Source organism: Calypte anna, chromosome 1 (genome assembly GCF_003957555.1).
Source record: "Calypte anna isolate BGI_N300 chromosome 1, bCalAnn1_v1.p, whole genome shotgun sequence".
Lineage (NCBI taxonomy): Eukaryota > Metazoa > Chordata > Aves > Apodiformes > Trochilidae > Calypte > Calypte anna.
Window position 1 is genome coordinate 188,942,731 of NC_044244.1, and position 10,542 is coordinate 188,953,272.

A 10,542-nucleotide genomic window follows, 5' to 3' on the forward strand; every position below is an offset into this window, starting at 1 on the left:
TTCTCTGAGGCAAGAAAGTTATCCCAGTTTTTTGCTTGTATGCATGATTTGAGAAACAGCACTATTGTGTTTTAGTGCATAAATGCCATTGCCCCTTTAGTGACCTGGATTTGCATTTCACTTCTACTTTTTCATGTAGGAGTATGGACAGATTATTCATACTTGAGTCCTTTTGCACAGTGAACCTTATTAGTGAATAAAGGTCCAAAAAGGGAGAGGGGAAAATGAAGAAAGTGTGTAGATGAGCAAACTAAACTTAATATATACAGCCTGGCAATGACATAATTTTGTTTCAACTTGAGGCTATCTTACAAACCCCCTGACACAACAGAATTATATCTATCTATCTTTGGTAAGTGTAACTTGGAAACACCATAGCCTTCAAAATACTTCTTTCTGGTTCAAATTATGAGAGCTAAAATTACAGTCAAGCACCACACTCCAGCTCCATGAAATGGGGAAGAGTAGTAATTTGTTTCACAGGTTTGTCACAGATAAATAATGGTGTGATAAAAATAATCCAGGTGCTGTGATACAAAGCAACTCAGAAGTACACATAGTGGGGTTTTGGGGGGAAAAAAGTGATTAATGTTTCAGGTAACAATAATGAATATCTGACCCAGGGCATCCAGGGTATATGACATGAAATGTTGGAATAATCTGTGGATCAAATTGAACCTGATCAGGGATGATACATTAACTTTATATGCTCTCCCAGTTTAATGGAGAAAAGGTCTAACAAAAATAAGAAAAGATCTGCCCTTTTCTATTTGCTTTTTCTTAAATCTCAGAAATCTGAGATATCATAGAGGTATAGCACACATCTCACAGCTGAGAAGGCTTTAGTGGCTCTAGGCCATTTTTCAGAATATCACTTCTAAGTTGCAGAGTAGTATAATTTAAGGCTGTCTTGTGGTACATCCACATCAAAACATATTTTTAAGGAAGTGTTAGGGCTTCCTGGATTGGCAGAGTCCTTTCCTGTTAATCTTAGAACATCTAGCAGTAGTGACACTCAAGACTAGGGGAGAGATTCTTCTGTAGAAGTGTCTTACGCACTCCCTGATGAATTTACTATTGCTGGTGCTCCAGCTGAGGAAAACTTAATTTGGTTCCTTCTTGTGAGGAAATCTGTGGGGCACTTAGACCTTCCCACCCAAGATCCACCCAAATTATATGAACAAGAACTTGTCCTGTATATTCAGGCTTTTCCCTACCACAAGTTTTGCAGCTCAAAGATTAGTCTTGATTATGTCTTTGTTCATAAATATCATGGATGATTTTCAGAGGCAGGCTTTGGAACCTGCTCACACATAGTGACAAATCTGTTGGTGTCCTTGACGTCACTCCAGCCCTTTTGCATAGCTGTGCAGTGACCACACCAGGAGTGACAGGCCAAACACATGCCTCTGATACTAAAGTTCTGTTTGAACACCTCAAAATTTAAGGAAGCAGCTGTTTCAGGTTGCTTTTTTTTGAGCTAGAGCCTTATGACCAAGAATAACCACAAAAAGCAAGGTGCTCCCTTCTCCAGCAGGCCCTTTTCACTTGCAGTGAAACTCAGAAATAGGAAAACCTGAATTCTTTACATCTCTCACCTATACAGATGTTGAAATTCTGTGAAAACTCCTGCACAACAAAACTTGCAGACAAGACCTGGAGGATAAACTCAGAGGCTTCCTGTCACTGTTGTGCTGAATGGGCACCCAAGTGGCGTGGCACCATGTTACAAGCCAGCTCCGTCCAGCAGCAAACCTGTTGTATGGGGTTCTGTACAATAAACATTTGAGACAGGAATCATCTCAGCCAGTTCTACCTCTTCAGAGCTGCTGTCCAGAGCCAGACACCTAAGCTTCTTTGACAAAGAAGTGAGAGAGTCTTTTTGATACCATAGTGCCTTCCATTGAAGGGCTTGATTGTAAGAGATGTGATGAGCAGCTCATTGATGCAGAAAGCTCATGTTCCCATTGATTTTCATCCTGATCCCAGTCACATTTTTGTGCCTTTCTCTTTTCCCCCACTGCTCCTGTATTTAAATGAATCTTCATTTGCTTCACTAAATTGGAAATGAAGATCGATTGCTGTGTCTGGTACTGAGACCCTTTGGTTGGGAAGGGAAATAAGATGAGAGAGCTGTTATGTTCATCTCTCTGCAAAACCACATCTTTAAGCACTTATCTTGTCTGGCACAAATTACCCATGGAAAGGACCCACTACTCTCCATGGGCTCTGGATGCAATCTACCCTGGATCATATGTAACCCTAAGAAATCTACATTAAGATTACCTTCTTTCCCCATTATTTGACTAGGACATAACAGTTCTAGTCATGTTTATTTGTTCATGCATGGATATTGGTTCAAAGCAAGCAAATCATGGTGTTTTTTCACTGTGTTCTTACCAGTTCTTCAGATGCACATAATGTTGGAAAACAAGAAAGCCAAAAGGAAAAACTAATCAGACATTCTAGAGTAGGATCTTGCAGATACAGTCCCTGACCCTGCATGTTATTTGTCACTGAAGAAATTATTTTCCACTTTTTGAGTTTTTTGTTGTAAAAACTGTAATTATAAGAGATAGTCAAGGAGGAAACACTCAAGTCATGACGCAAGGAGTTCAAGTGGTATGAAATGCCATGCTATTGTGGTTGTGTTGGTAAACCAGATTTGAATATGCACCTATTGGTGCTTATTTGTTAAGCAGTAAAAAATTGCTTAAGAAAGGCAGCCTCATGTAACGGGTACTTGAAAAAAAATACATGTAAGTGATCTATAAGTTAGATTCAACAAAACTTTAAGAAACTAATGTGTTTAACACAATCTATGAAAAAAAGAAGGGGAAATGTCAAAGTCACTTCACACTTCAATTCTTATATTCTCACTATCATTGTAGCCGTGGCATTGATTTTAGGTGGAAGGTGGGGAATTTCATGCTCTCATACTGTTACTCCTGCTGTAAAAGTTTTTTGTGGTTTTTTTTATCATCTTGCTATAAAATTAGGAGTAATCCTGAAAACAAGATTTTATTCTACATTATGTGTTTTAAAATGGATTATGCTAACTGTCTTCCTAAGTGCTTGCAATCCTTTTTTTTTTTTTTTTTTTCTACAGAAGGGTTAAATACCACAAAATAAAGGTTCTCTTATAGTTTCATGTTATTTAAAGACTTCCTTCTGGCACCAGAAAAATAAATGTGTGTAGGCATAGATGGTCACTTGCTATAGACATGAATATGTAGCTAGAGAAGGCAAGAAAGAATATAATGAGAAAAAGCTTTTGAAATAAATGAGTGTGGAAAACTGGGGAAGCCTAAAATCATGGATTTTATTTTTCTTTTATTGATGTGTCTTGATTTATATACTAGGAAATATTACTTACACCTCCAGAGAAGAACAATCATAGCATGAGTTACAATGGATGTAGCTTAATTAGGGAAATATAGATAGGATTTTTTTTCCCCAGTCAGAACCTGAGGGAAGTTCAGGAAGGTATTATCAGGAACTATTCAGTAAAATAATTAAAGCTTTTCATTACTGCCTATAGATGACTAAAAGCTTCTGGGTGGAATGAAACTTGAGGTCTCCTTATGACACAGGAAATGACATAGTGCATAAATTTAATGCCTAACCCCAAAGTAATTTTGGTAGCTATAATTTTAAAATCATATCCCTTTACACATCCATCCTGCAATTACCAGACAAATCTTTTAGTATGACATATTAAATTTCATTAGATTTTTTTAACTAGGCTTTTTCTTTACTTAGGTATTGTTTTATTTCCATAATTTCTACATAGCCTGTGCTCCTTATTGATGGTGAAATATAAAGAATTAGAGAAGTTTTCTAACTGTAAAACAGATTCCAAACAAACTTCCAAGCAGCTTTCATCTACTGCCATGATATCAATTGTTGAGGTCTAGTAATGGCATAATTATATTGAAATATATATACCAGTCCTATAGATACAAGTACATACTATACTAATTCTATATGTACATATGTCATCATTTTTAAGAAAATTAAATTAAAAATGGAAGATCCCTTACTGAAAATCCTGCATTTACTCCAATTTCGTGCATCATGTGCACGAGAAAGCCACTGAGCTGATAAAATTATTTGAATCATCTTTTCTTAAATGAAGAAATAATGGTAAAACAATAGGAAGTAATAATCCATGATGCAATAAAATTTCATTGACTTTTAATTTGCATCTTTTCTTCCAATAAATGTATTCCATTTTCCAAATCAGCAGAATAGGACACATCTTAACTGCTATCTAATTTTAAGGCTATGCTTTGATGAAGATAACATTGTTTTAGTATCCTTGTATGCACCATCAGCAAACTCCTAATAAAGGCCTGTAGGCATTTGGAGACAGATTCTCTTCTCATTTACACCACTGCAAACTCTGTTCATTAAAATTAATTGAAAGGAGAATTTAGCCCCTTGAGTGTAAATTGAGTTTATGAAAGACTCTTAAACCTGACAATATGAATTTTCTTCAGGATGAAACTCATTAGATGTTATTTCAATCTGATAAGAACTATTTATAAATTAGGTTTTGTTTCTTTGTATCTTATTGCATACTTTCAAAAATTTCACTTATAGTTGCTCTGAAAGCTATTCATTTAGAGCAAAGCAAATAATATCTGTCTTCTGTCACATTCCTGCAAAGCAAAGGGAGTTTAAGAAACACCAAGAAATGGCATAAATTCTCATTAATTCCCAGAATATGTTATCAAATGCAAAGTTATTGTAATCTAATGAATGTTCTGTTCAGGATGAACTGCTGTCCTAAGTCAAATTATATTTTAATACTTCTATTTAGAAGTTGGATACAGTGTATCTAGTCTAGGACTGAAGCTTTGGACCTCCTTCCTTTAACAGAGAGAGAGTCAGGTATCTCCTAGGGATGCTGTAGAGCTGCCTTAAGGAGGGACTGCACTGCATGCTAGAGAAGTGTCTGTTTCTAGTGTCTAGATTACTACAAACCTAACTAAAGTCAAGTAAGATTAATTCAGCTGTTAGTATTTTTTCCATTAGTTTGCAGTTGGCAGAAGCTGGAGATTACATCAGAAACACAAAATTCATCTGGAAGAACAAAAAAAATGATCTCAACTCTAAGAGACAAGCATGTGATTGCAAAGAGTATACACTAAAAATCAAATTAAAAGATATTTTTAAAGATTCTCGAGATTTCAAAGGTAGTGTTACAGATTATTTCTTTTAGAAAGCATATGAGAGTATCTTTTTAAAAGTCTGAAGACTTCAGTTAAGTTTCAGAGTTTACAGTTAATTTGGTTTTGCTATCTGGAGCTTGATTTTCGAAAGAGTGTTTTCAGTAAGATTAATATGTGGGACTGACAAGATAACAGCTTCCAACCACCATTTTTATAGTAGCTAGATGTTGGGAAATTCACCCAGTGTTTATCTTTTGTTTTGTTAGACTGTTACAGCATAGAGTAATGAGACAGTCAGATTGTTTTGGGTATTTACTACTGGCAATCTAGTCAATTCAGGAAGACTATGTATCCTCTATTACTTTTATCATGATACAGATTCACTGATTTAATCCAGAGCTTGTTTGTTGTGGGTTTTTTTGTTTGTTTTTGTCTGGTTGGGTTTTTTGGGGTTTTGTTTGTTTGTTTTGGGATTTTTTTTTGTTTGTTTTTGTCTAGTTGGGGTTTTGGGGGGTTTAGTTTGGTTTTGTTTGGTTTTTTTCTTAGTTTTGTTTTGGGGGGGTTTTTTGGTGTTTTTTTCTGGGTTTTGTTGTTTTTTTTCGCTGTAGTCAATTAATTTGCTACAAATGGCAGTCAGAACACAAGAACTGACAGAAGAATGTGAAAATGGATCTATAGGCCTGTAAGTTATGTCACTGAAAGCACACTTAGTGGTTCAAGAGCTTCTCTTAAGGACAGATACAATTGTATGTGTAATAGTAAAACTGAGCACACACTTGCCCCTATTTAATAAAATTTGGGCAGGCACAGAATAGCACAATTGACTGAATGTACACGGAGGAGTAATTACACTGAGGAGACCAAATGTAAGTCAGAGTTAGGAAGAAATGAATACAGAGCATTTAATTATACTGAAAGCAAAAACATTAAAGCCTGCCAAGAATGTGAAGGTGAGCACTGATTGAGCCAGACAATAAAATTGTAAATGGAAAGCACAGAGAATGCACAGCTTTACAATAGCAAGAGAAGGATTTTTCACAATCTAAGCTCTTGGGCTCAAAATTGCACATCAGATCAACCTCTGGATAAATTACATATTCAATGTTTATCCACAGTCTTGCTAATTAAAAACTCTGACATTACTGGAAAATTACATACTCCTGTCTGCCATTTAGTAAAATTATCTTGTTTTCAAGATAATGTTTCTCTGTTGTATTTCCCTTGGTCAAGATTCCAGGAATCTGGCAACTGAGTCACTCCCTGTACAATGCTTAACACTGTGTATTATGTTTGTTTCCTCTTGTTTGACATAGGACTAGATGTGTAGATCTCTTTGTGTCTTTTAAAGAATATGAATCCCAGGAATTTCTTAATCTCTTAAAGTAGGCTCTGCCCTTCCTATCAGTTTTCCTTTATTGAACTGAATTATAGTATTTTCCTTTTTTAGGGCCAAATGCAAAGCTTAAAAAATAAGGAGGAAGGGTGAAGCTACGGCTGTGGATGATGGGTTCAGAGGGATAAAACAGTAACCTACTCAGTGTAACATATCAGAAAAGATAAAAGTAATAAGACTGGGTCAGACACAAGGAAAGAACATTTCTTTGGATTAAGGTACTAAAATGACATCAGGGTTCAGCCGTGGGCTCACTTTTAGGATAATCAATAATTTAGCACTCTCTTTTGCCCCACTAACCAAACCCAAGACATCTGCAATTGTCTCTCTAATACTTCCTAAAACCTTCTTTTTTCTCTACTGATTCAATTTTCTACTGTTCAATAAAGTCAGGTTACCATGAACCTCCATGATCTCTTTTCTTTTCCATCTGTCTTGCATCATGAAAATCCATGAGTCCACTGAATGACAGCAGCTGGGATCTGGCCAGAGTCAAATCATGATCATGGGAACTCTGTGGTGTAAGGGAAATAGATTTCAGTTGCAAAGTGACACCTAACCAGTCTGCTCACTTCTTAGGTGGTCAAGAAGTCATTGAAGTTTCTGAAGTTTCATAAGTAACCCAAGCTCAAAATAACTCAGTAGACATGTCTCACGTATTTAGATCTCTTCTTGATGGAAGACAAGAAGGCACAGACCCCAGTTGCTGCACAGTCAGTTTCATTTATTGTGCGGTTCCCTACACTTACATAGTATCCCAATATCTATTGATTGATCTGCAATTTGCACCTCAAACTGCTGTTTCTACTAACATAAAACCTTATCTACCCATCCCTGTGGAGGCACCTGGTACCAGGACAGAACATTGTCCAGATGGCAAATTCGTTAGGTTATTTGCAGCTCTGTGTTCTTTTTCAGGAAGAGGCAGTAACCAGGGAATTCACAACACTCCTCTATCTCACACAGGCCTGCTCCTCTGCTGTTCTCCTATATCTTCTAATGATAAATTTCTGCTGAAACAATTCTCATACAAAATGCAAAAACTAAGTCACATATTCTCCTATTTAAGACGTGGATCATCAGCTCACATGAACCTCTTTTTAATTTTTGTTCACCTGTCTTCTCCATAAAACTGAAAACTCCCTGCAGCAGTGATCTGCTGAAAATGTCTTATATATGTAGACAGTGATTTCTAGTGGGCACTGAGGTGCAACATACTGAACTAACAAAAAGTGAACCTCATCTCTCTTGTTCCTGGAAGCTCTTGAATACTCATTTTTCAGCCCCAGTTTCCCTGTGAACCTTGATTTAAAGGGGATGGAGTAATTAATTAGTTAGTCATATGTAAACATTCTATATCCAAACAATGACACCTCGGTGCATTTTTCTGAACTGCCCTCTATCAACAACATTGTAAACAATATCCTGTGTAAGTTAAACCAATTGTCTTCAGATTAATCCTGTTTGGATTATGTTTCATTGCAAAGTCTTCCAAAGAAAAGGTATTTCTCCAGTTATAAATACCAGAGTGGAGAAAGCAGGCACTTTGAATTGTATCAGCAGTGAAATGTCTGGTCTTTTCATAAAGATAAAATCCATCAAATATGTTGCTTTTTACTTATGTAAGTATATACTTTGCCAGAAGGTTTAATTGTTTAAGAGTTACTTTCTGGAGGTTTTTGTAAATATGTAGTCAATAGCACTCATGGCTGTGTAAACAATATTGATTTCAACCTCTCACTGTGGTAAACTATTCTAAATCCTCTTGGGTTGGTTTTGTTTTGGTTTGGTTTGGTTTTTTGTTGGGGGGTTTTTTTCTGATAGTAACATAATAACTCTTAAGACTTTCATAAAATCAAACAGAGGCAAAATATAACTCTACTCTAAAAATTAATATCATTAATATCATACTTAGCAGTCTGGAGCATAATGTTTGGGTATTGTGAGAGTACTATGCACTGGGAAAGGAAAGGAACTGTGTAATTTAAAGGGTAATTCTGGACTGAGGATTACATATCTTTTTTAAACCTATTTATTTTGTTCCTGCAGCACCTCTGTGATTCATTCACAGAGCTGTAGTAGAGGGTGAAAGACACAATATACAATCAATTGTCAATTATCTCTTGGAGTATTATCTGGATTGCAGGCACTTACTTACAGACATCATGAGTAATCATGGCTGAGTTTGTGGATAGTTTGGGGGGACTGGAAGAGCAGTATGAAGAACAAAATTTTTCAAATGTATCATTTAGGTTAAAAAAGGAAATTTTTTTCTTTTAACACATCTTTAATTTAATACTTGCCTTGATGACGGCCAGGAAATTAAGCACACCAGAACAATGAATTTCATCTCCAACACAGAAAAGCAAAACTGGGAGGAATCCCTTCCAATGCAGCACCAAGTCCCTTTCTCAGAACCTGTAGAATCATCCTTTAGTAAACCAACCCTCCAGAACATAAAACTCTCAGCAAGCTAGGATGTGGATGAGCCAGACCTGTTACACGTTCAGCCCAGGCCAGAGGTCAGATGAAAGGCTGATGTTTTTATCCAAGCACAAGCTAGGACTGAGAGCAACCTGGATATCCTTACCATCCATTAAATACTTCAGGTATTCTTTTTCTTGTGCACTGTGGTAGTCAAATATTCCTGCAAAGTAAGACTATTTCATTCAACTTCATCTCTGATGAGAAAGTCTGAACAGCAACTAAAGGACAGAATTTGGCATATCAGAACTGAACACAGGAACTAAATATGCTCTAAACATGTGTGGGCAGTGGGTCAGGTCAGGGGGAAGGCTGGCTGTTCCTGAAAGACTGTAAGCCAAGTGTAGATAAGTTACTTCATTAAAAAACTCAGCTCAAAGCTGTCTCCTATATAACTCAGAAGGCAAGGATGGAGGATATGTTTTCAAAGAGATAACAACCCATGTCCTCATTATAGTCCTTTGACTACTGGTAATTTTGAGATTAAGAATAGAGTTACAGACAGGAAATAAGGATCTGTACCTCTTACTGATCACATATGAAGTGTCAGTGTAACATACTTTGTATTGATTCTATATTCACTGGCTTTGTTTTGTGTTTCTTGGATACTGTGCAGCTCACAGGCTAAGCTATAGACTGATTTTTGCTGAGGTCCATAATTTATATTAGGTTTTTCAATAGGTACAGGACACCTGTCTGTGGTTAATGGTAGAGTTAAAGATTATAAAAAAAAAGGAACTGGGTTGCTGATTTTAGACTTGGATCTGATGTTTCCAGCAGAGAACAGAGTAAGCTTTGTTTCCTGAAAGTGCAAGCCTTGCAAAAGTAGTTACAGTTAGAACTTTAAAAGGTCAGTATTTGAGTATGACTTTGAAAGGAATATTGAAGGGTCGAATCTATTGCATTTAGAATATAGGTTGAAAACAGATGTATCCAACCAAAAAAATAAATCTAGAATAAGTGCTACTCTCACTGCAAATATATTGTTTTTTCTTAAAGTTTAGAAACAAAGGCTGTAATAGGTAAGAGCATTTACTTACTTGAAACTAATTTCACAAACCCTGATGACCTTTTTGTCTGAGGCCTGTCACTTCACTTGGGTTTATTCTGCAAGTATTAGTCACCTGGCTGTTTAGCACCCTGGTTGTTCTTAGGTGGTTATAGTTCTCCCTTTAGGATTATAGTTAAAAGGTTTAGAACTAGAAAAGATGAGAATACTAAACTATTTCCTGATCCTCTATTGACCACTGGTACCAATTCAAGTTAGTCTCTGTTGATAACACTGGCTTATCTGTACTTTTTCTGCAACTGCTCTTCTGCAGTGAAGGGTTTCCTTTACCCAGAACCACATTAGGTGTAGGATTTCAAAATAAGACAGTTGATGGACAGTGCTATAGAGATTATTGATCTCTGATGATGCTTATTGATGTATCTGAATTCTTGATTTTAAATTACATTTAATAAGGGTTGCCTTTAGTGTGAAATCAT